The sequence below is a fragment of the Triticum dicoccoides genome, chromosome 7A (genome assembly GCF_002162155.2).
Source record: "Triticum dicoccoides isolate Atlit2015 ecotype Zavitan chromosome 7A, WEW_v2.0, whole genome shotgun sequence".
Classification (NCBI taxonomy): Eukaryota; Viridiplantae; Streptophyta; class Magnoliopsida; order Poales; family Poaceae; genus Triticum; species Triticum dicoccoides.
This window is the reverse complement of record NC_041392.1, coordinates 625240968-625256878: the sequence shown is the minus strand read 5'-3', so window position 1 is coordinate 625256878 and position 15911 is coordinate 625240968. Positions and strand designations below refer to the sequence as shown.

The window sequence follows — 15911 nt, the reverse complement described above, 5'->3', positions numbered from 1 at the left end:
CACCGCTTGTTGATTGATGTATCATGTATTTATACGTAGATTAAGGAACCGATTAAATCTGGGAATTCATGAGAAGAAATTAGTCTCATAGGTCGTAGTTGATTTGGAATTTTTTTTAAAAAAAATTGTGGTGTGGCTGTATGAGTGGTAATGAACAAATGCAAATGGGAAATAAATTGAATAGCAGTACAGTTTGGAAACATCATTTACGTTTACATGTATGGTCTATATTTGTTACAAAATCAATAGAATTAATGCCTTACATTAATCAATGAAAGGAGTACCTTACTGGTTTGGTAGATCATTCACATTCAATAAAATTTATGTTTATCTGTTTTCATTAGTTAGCCTCTGTAGCTCCTTACTGAGTGCTTACATGGTGCCGACTTGCATGCTTCTTTTCCAGGTCACATAGGACAAGTCAAGAACCCAAATGATTTCTTCACAGGAAGGTGATTCCATCTTGCTTTCATGCTTCTGCTACCTGAATCAATTCTACTTTCTACAGTATGATGTGCAAACCTATTATAAGTGTGAAGGTTCTTAAAATATTTCTAGAACCTCCCACCATGTAATCTGCAACTGATCTTGCTAAAATTATTTGGCTTAATGGAAATTGTTCAGGTGGGTTTAGGTCCCCCATATACCTTTTTTCTTTCTAAAACAAGGAGCTGCATGCAAAACACTTATTTGAAAATTGGCAACTTTCAGTCATGGTTACCTCCAAATTATTGTAAAATAAGATAATTCATGTTGGAGGTTGCTAATGTTAATCACCTAACAAGGTGAACCAACAGCCTTGGAAATGTACAATTTGTCATATGCCGGGATGCAAATGGGAAACTTCAAGCTTTTCACAATGTGTGTCGTCATCATGCCTCACTCCTCGCATGTGGAAGTGGTCAGAAGACTTGCTTCCAATGCCCTTATCACGTGAGTTCCTTAATAAACACCTACTCTCCGTTCTGAATTATAAGATGTTTTGGATATTTCAATATGGACTAAATACGGACTAAAATGAGTGAATAAACACACTAAAACACGTGTATATACATCCGATTCAGAAAGAAGTTATGACATCTTATAATTCGGAACGGAGGGAGTAGTAGATATGGCACATACTTATGGTCTGTACTTGCATGTTATAATTTTTCTTCGACTTTCTAGGATAATCATCTGAATACTTCGGTTATTGACATCTGAGGTAAGAAATGTAGCCACATAACTTTTCTTTAAAAGTTGTTTAGTTGAAAATTTTGGAATACACATGCTATTAACTAAAGATAGTTTAAAATGTTAATATGACAATGAGGGAATACATCCACATGTCCCATGTGGGACTTAAACGCTTCAAGTTGAATTCCAAAGAAATTCGGTGCAATTTTAGCTGGATCCCCAGCTTGGTGAACTGCCTGAACTAGGAACAATGGCAACAAAACAACAGAACATCAGTGTATTTCATATGCTTATTAGTGTAATTTTCATTATTGGGGGAACTAAGTGTGGTGAAGCCTCTGCTTTCTAGGTTGGGCTGAAACTGAACTTCATCATCACGTCATTAGCTTTTATTTGCCTCATTTTTTGTGAGTCAGTAGCTAACTAGCTATACAAATTTTGTAGGGTTGGACATATGGTTTAGATGGTACCCTCCTGAAAGCTACAAGAATATCAGGAATCAAGAACTTCAACAAGAATGTATACCACAACTCCTTTTGTGCCTCTGTGCTTCTCAATCGCAAAATTGCAACTTATTCTTCTTTCTGGAAACAGGATTTCGGTCTTTTACCAATTAAGGTGGCTACGTGGGGACCTTTTGTGCTTGCCAGATTTGATGATTCCTCTCAAGATACTGTTGATGATGTTGTTGGTGGAGATGAATGGCTGGGTAGTGCTTCAGATCTGTTGAGTAGAAGTGGCATTGACACTTCACTACCCCATATTTGCAGGCGAGAATATATTATCGAATGTAACTGGAAGGTCCATTTTTTTTATTCCAATATTTTGATGACGTGTTACTGAAGCAATGAGATTCTCTTGAGTTTATCTTTAGGCCCATTGTATTTTTTGTCATGCAGGTATTTTGTGACAACTATCTAGATGGTGGATATCATGTTCCATATGAACATGGGGCCCTTGCATCCGGTCTTCAGCTTCAATCCTATGAAACACTTGTATAGTTTGTAAACCCCTTTCCTTCTGCAGTTTTCCTCTTGAGAATATTTTATTTAGGTATAGTCGACTTGATGTCAACTAGTAATATTTTAATAACCAGTATGAATATTCTCTCTTTCTTTTTGTGTTGAAACTATCGAATTATTACTTTTAATGAATCTTCGTATCTGAACCAATGCCACTGCAATACTGAATTATTTCCTTGCAACTTTTTTGGTTTTGCCTTTTCTAGGATGACTTCTGATTAGATGTACTTATCTCCAGACATACGAAAGAGTTAGTGTTCAAAGATGTGAAAGTGCCCTAGCAGAACAAGAAGACATTGACCGCTTAGGGACAAAAGCTACCTATGCTTTTGTTTATCCAAACTTTATGATCAATAGGTGCAGTGGGCATCCTTCAGAACTTGTTGTTTCATTTTGCTCACATTAGATGTATATATGCAGATGTGAATAACTAATAATTTTCAGGTATGGTCCATGGATGGACACTAATCTAGCTGTCCCATTGGATGCAACCAGGTGTAAAGTGGTTTTTGATTATTTTCTGGACGAATCTCTTCTGGTATATATTCTCCTGATCTCATATACCCATTTTATGCCTTTTCAGTACATACTTATATGTACTGCTCATATGTTGTCACATCTCAGTGACATGCCATGGTGTCTTCTACTCTTTATTATTTGTACACAGCTCGCGTGGCACATTATTGTGATGGTAGTTTGACTGCAAACATGAGCACTATATTGTGCTTATGTATTGCTTGCGCTAGATTGGACAAGACTAATTTTTTGAAGAGCGTTTCCGCTTTATACTAACAGATCATCGGGAAAAAAACATGTTTGTATAAAGTGGCTGCTTTCAGCTTGTGATTCTCAAACATGCCGGGAAGTGTGTTTCTCTGCATTAAGAATGTGCCAAGATAGTACAAACGACTTGTGAATGATAAGCAATACTAGTAGAAAGTAGTTGCGAGCCATGGCAAAGGCAGAGAAGCACAGTGCATGTCTGCATGAGCAGAGGGAGAAAGGCTCAACACATTAATAATCACATTAGCGACGGTCATGTTCCACATTGACGAGAAGTTAATGTAGTGATGGCTCTTCGCGCTTCAACTGAATTCCATTGCTGAAAATCATCAAAGTCAGAGGAACAGTGCTTCTCTTCTTTGCTTGGGACGAATCCATTCATAATGGATGGCGGTACTGGTCTAAGATCTAAAAGCCGAGTGATGTCTCTGAACGGATGATGATGTTAACTTCATATATATTAATCAAGTTTCCATCTGAAGCAAGTAATGATTTGTTACGTCTGCTACAATCTAAAATGGACGATCCTTGAAATGCTCTATTCTTTCTTGCTTGCTGTATACAATCTTCAGTTGACTCGTCCGTGCTGAATCTACAGGATGACCAGGATTTTATCGATAGAAGCTTAAAGGACAGCGAACAAGTACAGGTATATTACCATAAAACTGATGATCGGTCGCCAAGGTAGCTCGACCAGTGTTTTGCCTTTAACCACTAAATTTGTTGCTTTCAAGTAGACCTCTCTGAGCTAACAATCACTGCACTGTAAATTGCATGGTCTTCGAACTGCATTTACGACATGGACTCCATGCCCTTTTACGCTTGCATCAATATATGCACAGCACAACACAGCACAGTAGCCACGGCATGAGCAACAAAACACATCTGGTACCGCAATGTCGCGAGCAAGAGTGTACCGCAACAAGTGTGGGCTGATGATGCTGATGCGTTTTACCTGCTACAGATTGAAGACATTGCGCTGTGCGAGGGAGTCCAGCGGGGCCTGGAGTCGCCGGCCTACGGCGTGGGCAAGTACGCGCCGTCTGTGGAGATGGCCATGCACCACTTCCACTGCCTCCTGCACGCCAACCTCAGTGGCTAGTGATACTTATGTGCGGCGTTTCATAATGTGTATATAATTGTGTGAAATGCTATGCTGGAAGAAGCACATAGCCGTAGGACTGTAATTCTACAGTTCGTCTTCTTCCCCAATGGTTTGTACTATGCCAGGTGAAACTATACAATAAAATGAGTGAACCGTGAAACAGCTTCAGCTATGAAAAGACCCCTGAAGCCCGATATTTGGCCATGTTTCTCATCACTCATCAGTCAAAATTTAGGCAGAAGCCCAAAGAGCTGAGGAACGGCTCCAAACTTTACAGTCAGAAAAAGTGACCATACCTGGCGATGAAACGGTTTGTCGACGGCCTCATTGCGTGGGAGACCGACGATGTTGCCACTCGTTTGTGGTTCCGTATTATGGAACGGTGGGGACTTTCAGATAGCAAGTAGCAATCAATTGTCAAATAGCGGGGAGGTACATTTATCCTGTTATCCACTTTGTTCGAACTTGAGAGCATGGGCAGGTGAAAAGGCAATGAACTGTTATGAGAGGAACATTTATCCACTTTGTTCAAACTGCAGATCTCAGCAGGCAAAAAAATTCCGTCGCCGGGACTTGAACCCGGGTCTCTCGGGTGAGAGCCGAGTATCCTAACCACCTAGACTACGACGGATGACTGGCTATTGTACAACAGTTAGCTTATTGAAATGTGAATCGCCTAGTCTCAGAGGCGTCTCACATGTCTCTGCGGCAGACAAATAGTCCATCCAGCTCCTGACATGAGAATCGCAAGTTCTCTCCGTGTAGACGCATGCAGTACAGAAGTCAATAGGCGCCATGGTGTGCATGCAGTGGCGAAGGCAGAAATTTTTTATAGGCGTGGCGGAGTTCACGAAGGACGAAACACAACAATGTATAATATAATCAAGATGTGCCCAAGTTAATATAACTGATAATATAACTATGTGCAGATAGTTGCCATCTTAGTAGATTAGAACAACAAATTCACTGGTTGTATACAAATAATCAAAATTAACCGGGCACATATAACTAATCAAAATTATAAAGATTGATGTTTGATAGTTTATGGACTATAAAAAATTGGACAAAAGGATTACAAAATTTTAGGGCTACTATGGATGTGATCCTGACCTGATGTCGCTGCTTCCGGCTCGCCGTCGCTGGCACATAAGCTCGTCGTTTTGTGGTTTGCAGCGCAGTGTTTCACTCGCCACCGAGTTCCCTGCAGTGCCACCCGCCGCCGTTGCTGTGTTCGTCAAGCATCATCGCCGGGTGCCTGAGTCGCCCTAACTGAGGTAGATCGTGCCGTTATTCCGTAATTGTGGCTGTGTGCACGCGATTTCCAAGCTGTGAATCGCAGCGTAACTGGACAGATCGAGTTGGGCTACATACAGCTAGGTGGGCTGCTGGGAGGATAACTGGGCCATTGGCAATTAAGTTTGAGGCCCCTGTGTGTCTCCTGCTCCTCCAAACTGATGAAACGGATAGAACTCCATCGACCAACGCTCAAACTCCAGATATATAGTATACATACGCGGTATTTAGCCAAATTTTAGGTATGGCAGCCGCCAAACCTCGCCATATTGCTAGATTCGCCCCTGTGTGCATGGAGCCAAGTCACAAATCAAATCGGAAAGGAAATGAAGGGCGGTTGGCACGCAAGCGCCGGTTTTACATCTCCTGGAGGCTGAAGGTGGAGATTCAAATTTGCATTTCCAGGTGTTGTGTTTTACATCTCCTGAAGAGGTGATGTAAATTTTTTTTTACATCTACATCATCTGGAGATTGGTTTTTGGTCTTCGGAGATGCAAAAATTAGCTATTTTTGCATCTACATATATTTGAGATGTTCTTGAACATATAAACAGTACTAGCAAGATTGCATATGTGCATACTGAGGCCTCGGGTGGGATTAAAAGCTTGATCATGGGGCATGGCGATCTTGCTAGTTTGAACTTGGAGTTGCCCCATGATCTAACTTGGAGTTGCTCCTTGATTTTTTTCGAAACGGAGACAAAAGATTTGCCTCATTGATTAATTAAGGAGAAGAGAATTGCCCAGTTAATTAATGAAAAACCAGGCGAAAACCGATACAAACCAACCACATGTGGACTACTCACACAACATGCAACCCATAAGCACATGATCGCCTCACAACCATACCCAACACCTAACGTCCACCAGCCCCCACACTGCTACATCACAAAGACACCCGAACGAGAGTAACTCGGTCGAAGACCACATGCACCATCAAATCCACGAAGACAAGCCAGACCATAAGGACAACCCAAGAGACTGATAACCATCCATCAAGCAGCTGCGCACGCCTTTCCTGTGGCGTCACTCTTCTTTTCTTTGCTCCTGAGAGCCTCCTCCACTATCGCATTGCCAAATCCAGGGCTCACCCTCTCCAAACGTTTGAGCAAGCTGTGAAGCTCTATCTCGAATAGAATCTCATTGACCTTGTCACGCACAGAAACCTGCCCAATCGTCACCTTCGGGCGGGTGACTGCAACATCGGATCCTCCATGCTCCACAGAGGCGAGCGGCTGGTTGGGCTCCGAAGAGTCAGGCGCCAACATACCAACCGCCTCAACATCATTAGTAATAGGTACCACTGACACGATGGACTCAGACGTCTCTAGTTGCTCACATGATATAGCCTCAGAGTTAGGTGCCAACACATCTATCGCATCAACCTCGCCACTCAAAGACACCACATGCCCAATGGCCATAGATGAGGTAGTGATAGAACCAACCAAGTCTCCACTATACGCAAAGGCGGACGGCTGACGGGACTCTGGCGGTGGCAGTGAGGGTGTCATGGCCACCGCCAAGGACTCCAATGCGCTCAGCTCCATCGGTAACACAATAGATGATTCCCCACAAAGCTCCTGCAACTCAGGCATAATCTGCAGAATTGGAGCTACAACCTCGCTGATAACCGCACTCCCATGAACAAGAGGTGTCACATCCAGAGCACGAGGAGAAAAATCTCCAAAGAAACATTCAACATCCTCATCAATGGAAACAACCTGGAGCTCAGGCAGCAAAGGCACAACCGACGCAACCGCAAGCTTGGCTAGAGCGTCGCGAAGCTCGGTGCGGAGCAGCTCGACCTCCTGAAGGAGCTCCGTGCACAGCAGGGCAAGCTGCGACTCCAAAGCAGAGACCAAAGATGCGTTGACACTGGAATCCTTGCAACACCCATATTGGGACCTTGGCGGCACCGACACACACAGCGACGAGTGACCTACAACCTCAGCCCAACTCCTAGTCAGCGGAGGACAAGGCTGGACGGGCGGGGAGCGGCTTCGCTGGCGAGGAGCGCAAGCGACCGGAGAGCGATCGCAAGTAACCGGAGAGCGGGCACGACAAAACCTCTCCCGATGACCAGCGCGACGATAACGAATGCATCTGAATGACTCACGGCATACACTGACTTGATGGCCACGCTCGAGGCAACGAAAGCACCTTCCTCGAGCCCAACGCTTGAAGGCGAGGCTACGCTCGAGACCTTCCCTCGACGGCTCCGGGTGAGCGTGCCGACCGGAACGGCGCCCCCGACCCACATGCTCCCAGCCTGCCCCGCCTACAAGAGCGGTGGCGGCCACAGAGAGGTCGTTGCATGCCGATGCTGAAGACGGACCAAGCAAAGGAGAGCCCATCTTCTCTGGTGTCTTCTCGTCGTTGCACCTATCGTCGGATCTTCGAGCCTCGCCGGAATCAGCGCCTCCGGAGGCGGTCGATGCTGCCGCACAGGAGGCCGGCATGGTCGTCTTCACCCCAATGCAGGCGTCGTGGAGGGTATTGGTAGCATCGAGCAGCAAATCCGACGGGGCCGATGCCGCGGCACAAACTATCTTCTCCCGATCTGGAAAAGGCATCGGGTGCAGAGGAAGACTGGCAGCTGCTGGAGGGACGGCGGGCGGAGGCTCCATAGCGGCCGTCGTCACGGAACTTGGCAGGTGGCGATCGCGACTTCCAATGGCCGGGTCGGCCCTACGGGACGCCAAGGCAGCCGAGGCCAGCACAGCGGCGGCGGAAGCCAGGGAGGTGAACTGTGGAGTCGAAGCAGTCGCGGGGAGCGACGCAGACTTGGGCGCAGCTGGCTCGCTTGGGGGCATCGCCGGACCAGCCTTGAGCACGCTACATCCCTTGGCAGAGCAGGCCAGCGTCGGCGTCGGCGGCGGTGGATCCCGATCCAGATCGGAACGAGGAGATGACGGGGGCGGCAATGGGAGGATGCACGACACGAGGCCCGCGGGCAGCTCGGCAGAAGGCGGCGGCAGCATGCTGGCCGGGACACAACACGGCGGTGGGGTGGCCGACGGGGCCGGAGTGGCCGCCGCCGTTGCGTGATGGTGGTCAACGGCGTGCGCTTGGTAGGTGCTCCTTGATTGCATGCGTGCATATAAACAGTACTAGCAAGATTGCTGCTGTGCCGAAGAAGTCATCCTGTGAAGAAAGGAGCAAACTCCAAGTTCAAACTGCATATCAAAAAATTCTGGAAACAAACTTGATCTTATCTTGTACTCGTATAAAAAGTTTTGTTAGAAAAACCTCCCGTTGACTTATGGGTAGAGAAAACGGATTTTCAAGGACAAAAAAGTGTGAATAGTAATCTATATCTTCTCTATCTCTATCTCTATCTCTATCTCTATCTCTATCTCTACTACTATAGTACATCAGTTTTTGAACTCGCGGCTTACCACCACGTATACAGTGTTCCCGCCAAACTTCATCTCAAAACAGTATGGGCCGTCCATTTCGCAGATCCAACGGACTAAGCAGGAGCGAATCCAAAGAAAGTTGGCCGTCAGATTTGGATACATCTAACGGTTCAGGCTGCTTGTTTCTCTATCAGGTCCTTCTCGATTCTTCCGGACTGACTCTTCCCGTACCGCCGTACGCCATCGATTTCTCTGATCAGGCCGGCGTCCCCCTCCGCTCCCAGCATGCAACAACTGACTCACCCCCGCCTCCCATCTCTCTCCACACAACAATCTTCTGTATTCTTGCTCCCAAAATCCACTTCTAAACTGGCCGCCTCGCACCCAGATGTCGGCCGCCGTCTCGCCGGCCACCGCAAAACCTGCGCGCGCACTTCTGCATCCTAAGCTTCAACACACCTCCGCCCTGCATTCCTATGCCAAGTCCCTCCTTTTGTATGTCCCGCATACGCGGCGTCGCGATGACTTCGGAGCTTCCTCTGTCATAGAGTAGCTTAGCTTGTCCAAGTGAGTCATTCCCTGTACTGGTTTTGCTTTTCTTTTTCCGCATCCGGATACACCACGGGTGATTCTTTACTAATATCTATCACGTACCATCACATTAACCCTCAGTTTTGAAAATTTAGCGCTGGTTATGGTCATTGGTAATGTTTGGTATTCCTGCACGGCAGCTGTTTGTGTTTTTGTCAAACCAACATATGTTGCGGTTCTTTGAGGCAGACCAGAAAAATTATTGAATTTTCTGTGATTAATCTGGACCATCAGATGATAGTGCAAGTACCAGCAATGATGCAAGGCACGAGTACAGACGCCAATGACAAAACATGCATGCCAGTAGAATTATCCTCAATGACAAGTTATTTATGATGTGCCATCAATAAAAGAAGAATCCAACTCTATATCTTGGTTGCACTTTGTCTGATGGTAACAGTCCTATGCCAAGAAAGAAAAGCAGTGGGATTTTATCTCACAACCACCTACTTAAAATATTGTGTGTTTCAAAATATAGCAACATGATTCAATCGTTCAATTTATCTTTACTAAATATTGAAAAACTTGATGAGTAATAATCTATCCTTATCTAATATTTTTTCTCTTTATCTCTATGTTAAAAATACAGTGTTTCTATTGGTAATTTTAATATATACTCATCTGACCAATAGGGCAATATGTTTCCAATTGTAAAATGAATGAAGACTTTGATTTAGATCAAGCAGAAAGAAAAAAATTCATGCCACCCCTGATTACATGGAAGTAACTCTGTATGATGGCATTTATCTATACTATTCTATATAGTGTATGAGTTTTGAATGATAGCAAAGCATCAATCCTAGCCGTTGGTTTCCTATATCTAACGGTTGGGACTTGAAGGATTCGCAATGAACAGTATCCACAGCTGCTTCTAATGGGTTCTGGAACCATCGCCTCACACTTCCAGGTTTCCTTGCCATTGTTGCATGTGTCAGAGTCTGACCGAGACCCGAGTACCGAGTATGGGGTGGGAGTAGAAATAAAAGTAAATAATTTATGGGGTCCATCACGTACTGTACAACTTTATTTCCTTTCTTTGGAAATTTCTAGATGTCTCTAGACCACAGGAGTTGTAACATAACAATTACAAATTTTCTGTTAATTCATTTCTGCATGTGTACATCGACAATATTTCTTTTGCTCTGAATTCGTTGCAAAGTATTATATACCTTTTTTTTCTTTACTAGAATCATCGGGATAGTATTGTTAAGGGGTTTGTCTAGGACTCAGTCGACTTAGACTTCGCGAAGTCTAAGTCGACTGATGTCAGCTTCGTGCAGATGCCCCGATTGATTTCCTCGTCGTACTTTTGTTTTGCTCTGGGCTTGCTTAACGTGTACGAGGCTTTCTTTTTGTCCTTTGTTTTGTTCTCTCAAATCGCTTGTCTTGTGTTGGGCTTCTTTTTTTCTTTCTTGTACGTGGGCAGCCTCCTATTGTTTTATATGTTCTCTAGTTTTCTTTTAGATTGTTTTTTTTCTTTGTTTGTATTTGGGCTGTCAAAATATATGGGTGTATGTGTCAACTCTCCCAGCCGATTTGCATGGTGGTGTGTCTCAAACAAACATAATGCATACAAAAAGTGTAGTGTGTTTGTATTTCTTTGAGCACATATTTTGACACAAAAAGGAAGAAAAATAAATTAAGAAACAATGTGTGGCCCACGTGTGCGCAAAATGGAGTGGCATTATTTTTTAGATAAATATCCAAAACATGACTAATTTAGAAAAGAAACAATAGCACAAATCCAAAATGCAAAAATAAATAGAAGAAAAACAGAAACTACAAAACCAAAAATGAAAAATTGAAAATAAATTTCACATACCGGGACACCCGAGCTCCTAGGCCCCCGCCCTGCCTGCACCCTAGTTATGCCTGGCTGATGGTGTCGCTTGTAGTTGCATGCAAGCTATAACATATGTTACTGCACATGGGGTGCCGTAAAATTGGGTGGCACGATTGAAAGAAAAAATACCACTATTTAGAAAAGCTAAAAGACCTACAAGAATAAAAGTAGAAATAAAAGCAGAAAAATAGAAACAGTGGTAGACATGCAACCATGATAGGGGGGACACTTGCATTTGCGGCCTATTGTCCCCTCTAATAAAAAATGCCGCTAAGTTGGAGTTGTGTTGAATACATGTAGTTGAAGTCGGATCGATACTTGTAGTTGTTTGCCTAATGTAGACATGCAACTGCTACCCCTCCCCTGGACAATACACCAGTGAGTTGAAGTTGCAACTGCGGGAGACACTTGTAGCTGGGGGTGGGGGTAACGCTTGCAGTTCCATGGCTAGAGTCGGATATGCATCTACCCCACTCCTACCACGTTGCTGCCGCCTCCCGCAAAACAAAGCCCTAGTTGCAACCATGTTGGAAGACATGCAATTGCAGTCGGGGAACGACACCTGTAGTTGCATGACTAGTGTGGGACATGCAACAGACCCTTCTCCTCGCAGTCCCTCAGACAACACAAAAGCCCGATTGCAACCAAGATAGAAGACATGCAGCCGCGTCACCATGGTTGGACATGCAACTGCCCCCCGCCTCTTCGGTCCCTTCGACAAAGCGAAAAGCCTAGTTGCAACCAAGTTAGAAGACATGTGGTTGCATGAATAGTGTGGGACATGCAACTGGCCCCCTTCTCTTCCCGCTGCCCCCTCTGACAAAGTAGATCCCCCTAGTTGCAAACATGTTGTAAGACATGCAGTTGCATGACTACAATTAGACATGCAACTGACCTCATCTCCTTGCCCCGGCGACCTGACAAAACAAAGCCCCAGTTGCAACCATTTTGGAAGGCATGCAGTTGCGTGACTATAATTGAACATGCAATTGGCCCCGCTCTCTTCTCGCCGCCCCCTTTGACAAAACAAAGGCCCCCAATTGGAAACTATGTTGGAAAGACATGTAGTTGAGTGACTAGTGTGAGACATGCAACCGTCCCCTCTCCTCGTCGGTCCCTCTGACAAAACAAAAAGCCCAGTTACAAGTAGGTTAGAAGGCATGCAGTTGCAACCATGTTGGAAGACATGCAGTTGCAGTCGGGGGACGACACATGTAGTTGCATGACTAGTGTGGGACATGCAACTGACCCTTCTCCTCGCAGTCCCTCCGACAACACAAAAGCCCGATTGCAACCAAGATAGAAGACATGCAGCCGCGTCACTATGGTTGGACATGGAACTGGCCCCCTCCTCATCGGTCCCTTCGACAAAACGAAAAGCCTAGTTGCAACCAAGTTAGAAGACATGCAATTGCATGACTAGTGTGGGACATGCAACTGACCCCCTTCTCTTCCCGCTGCCCCCTCCGACAAAACAGAGCCCCCTAGTTGCAAACATGTTATAAGACATGCAGTTGCATGACTACAATTAGACATGCAACTGACCTCATCTCCTTGCCCCTCCCCCCTGACCCGACAAAACAAAGCCCTAGTTGCAACCACTTTGGAAGGCATGCAATTGCGTGGCTATAATTGAACACGCAATTGGCCCCGCTCTCTCTTCCTGCTGCCCCATTTGACAAAACAAAGGCCCCAACTGGAAAGTATGTTGGAAAGACATGCAGTTGCGTGACTAGTGTGACACATGCAACTGGCCCCTCTCCTCGTCGGTCCCTCCGACAAAACAAAGGCCCAGTTGCAAGTAGGTTAGAAGGCATGCATTTGCAACCATGCTGGAAGGCATGTAGTTGCATGGCTATAGTTGTGCATGCAACTGGGCCCCCAGTTGCAACTATGTTGGAAAGCATGCAGTTGCATGACTAAAGTTGGACATGCAACTGGCCCCTCGTTCTCTCTCTCTCTCTCTCTCTTCCCATCGCCCCTCAACAAAACAAAGACCCCCAGTTGCAACTATGTTGGAAAATATGCAGTTGCATGACTATAGTTGGACATGCAATTAGCCTCCTCTCTCTTCTCGCCGCCCTCTCTGACAAAACAAAGGCCCCAGTTGCAACCAAATTAGAAGACGTGCATTTTGCGTGACTAGTGTGGAACATGGAACTGTCGCGTCTCATCGTCAGTCCCTCCAACAAAACAAAAACCAAGTTAGAACCAAGTTAGAAGACATGTGTTTGCAACCATGTTGGAAGACATGTAGTTGTGTGACTACAATTGGACATGCAACTGGCCCTCTCTCTCTTTTCCTATCTTCCCCTCAAACAAAACAAAAACCGGTTGCGACCATGTTGGAAAAGACTTGCAATTACAGACGGGGGTGATGGTTGCAGTTGCATGACTGCATTTGGATATGCAACTGGCCACCTTTCTCTGTTCTCACTGCCCCCTCCGACAAAACAAGCCCAATTGCTACCATGTTGGAAGATTTGCAGTTGCAAGCAGGGGTAATGGTTGCAGTTGCATGACTACAGTTGGACATGCAATTGGGCCCCTCTCTCCGTTCTCGTCGCACCCTCCAACAAAAACAAAGCCCAGTTGCGCCCATGTTGGAAGACTTGCAGTTGCAAGTGGTGGTGAAGGTTTGTAGTTGCATGACTACAATTGGACATGTAACTGGTCCCCTCTCTCCATGTAGCCCCTCCGACAAAAACAAGGCCCCAACTACAACCATATTGGAGCCCTCCCCCCTTATCCCTGCTGCGCCCTCCGACAAAAAAAAAGACCAGTTGTAACCATGACTAAAATGCCGCCACCGACAAAAAAAGCATAGTTACAACCATATTGAAAAGTCATGCAGTAGGAGTTGGTCGTGATGGTTGCAATTGCATGACTAGTGTAGACATGCAACTGCTGCACCCCCTTCTCACCGCCGTCATCATCGAACAAAACAAAAGCCCAGTTGCGACCATGTTGGAGAAGACAAACAGATAACTGTAGAAAGTGTTATCCAATTCTTTTAAATACTGTTAGATTGAACATGAATCCTACATGGGTTGAACATGAACATCAACCCATGAATTCTACAAAAACTGCATTCTACATGCGTCATAATGGCTAAAAAAATAAGGACCATAAAATGACAAAAAATACAATAAAAAAGAAACAGAGGTTGCGGAATTACCCCTTCGTCTTTGAACTCCTTCAAGACATACATGCTGATGCCGCTTCCCCTGTTCTCGCAGAAACGAGGGCTCACACAAACTCTGCAAGCCATCTCCTGTGCGCATAAAAAATGCACCAAACATAAAATTTGTGCTAGAGAGACATACATATTCAACTAATGATTTTAGCGAGAAACTTGCATGCTTTAAAAAAAGGATTTCAAGATAATGATGATTTATCATTGCCATCGATAGCTGGTGAGCAAAAATATATTTACATTGGGTTGTAGAGAAAAAAGAAGAAGAATATATTAAAAACATACCACTACTAGTGATGCATTCAGTAATTTATATGTTGATTCCATACAAAAAAGATATTGAACATGGTACTGATTCATAGGTTTCGGCAAAAAAGAAAACTAAAAAAACATGCTACTGCTAGAAACTTAGTTTCAGTAATCATTCTCTTTGATTCCAGACAAAAGAGAGATTTGAACATGCTATTGATTAATAGGCATTCTCTTTGATTCCAGAAAAAAGAGATTTGAACATGCTATAGACTAATAGTGTTTCAGCCAAAAAATCCGACAAACAAATAAATTTGCCCACTCCTTGTGATAGATTCAGTGACAATCTCTTGTTTATAGAGAAAAGATTTTAAAAAACATGCTACTGATTAAATAGGGTTTCTTCAAAAATCTGAAAAACAAATAAACATGCCCATTCCATTCCACAAACATGCTACTGATTTCCTAGTAATTATCTCTCTTTTTTCCAGTGATTAATAGGATTTTAGCAAAATCTAAAATAAAATAAAACAATAGACCGAGCCACTCCATTGCACAAACAAAAGATAATCCTCAACCATTCTACTGATTTCACAAACATGCTACTAATTTGAAGGGCTTTGGGTTTGGGTTCAGTAAGAGATATGAGGGGGTTTGGGTTTAGTAATAATCCTCAAACATGCAAAAAGTTTGAAGGAAAAATCATACAAAAAAGAGGACACACTACATACCACCGCTTGACTAGAAAACGGGGATCAATTCTATGCTTCAAGCTACTACTCTAGACTTGATCCAAAACAAAACATGGAACCCAAAATCCCCTCAGATCTACCGCATCTCGCTAACAAACAAGACAAACAAAATACGAAGCATTGACATTTTGTTAGTTAAAATATACGGTCAAATTTTGACACAAAATACGAAGATGACCAATAAACCAAGATGGAGGTAGTAGCACACATGCAACCGTCCTCTCCTCGGTAAAACACCACATAGTTGCGGTGTCGTTGTAGACATGCAGCTGCACTTAGGGACGACACTTGCAATTTGCATGCGTAGTGACATGGAACTGCCCTCTCCCCACCGACATACACCACAAATCTGTAGTCGGGGATGACATTTGCAGTTACATGAAGAGTTGCAGTTAGGTGCGACACTAGCAGTTGGTCGATGACTAATATGTTTGAAAAGAAAAAATAAGTTGCGCACATGGACGACATGCTTACAATTGTGTGTGAGTGATGTGCGACTCCATACTATCGAACCGTGCCCATGACAATACTTTTTTAAGAAAA

The 15911-nt window shown here is 44.3% G+C and overlaps 1 non-coding gene and 1 pseudogene across 1 annotated transcript; one reads left to right on the top strand and one right to left on the bottom strand.

Annotated features, from left to right (window-relative positions):
- LOC119331778 overlaps positions 1-4299 on the top strand; it is a 5389-nt pseudogene extending 1090 nt beyond the window's left edge.
- Positions 4300-4644: 345 nt separating this feature from the next.
- Positions 4645-4717, bottom strand: TRNAE-CUC. Its single transcript has one exon. It is a non-coding gene; the product is annotated as a tRNA-Glu (tRNA).
- Between the last annotated feature and the right edge of the window lie 11194 nt (positions 4718-15911).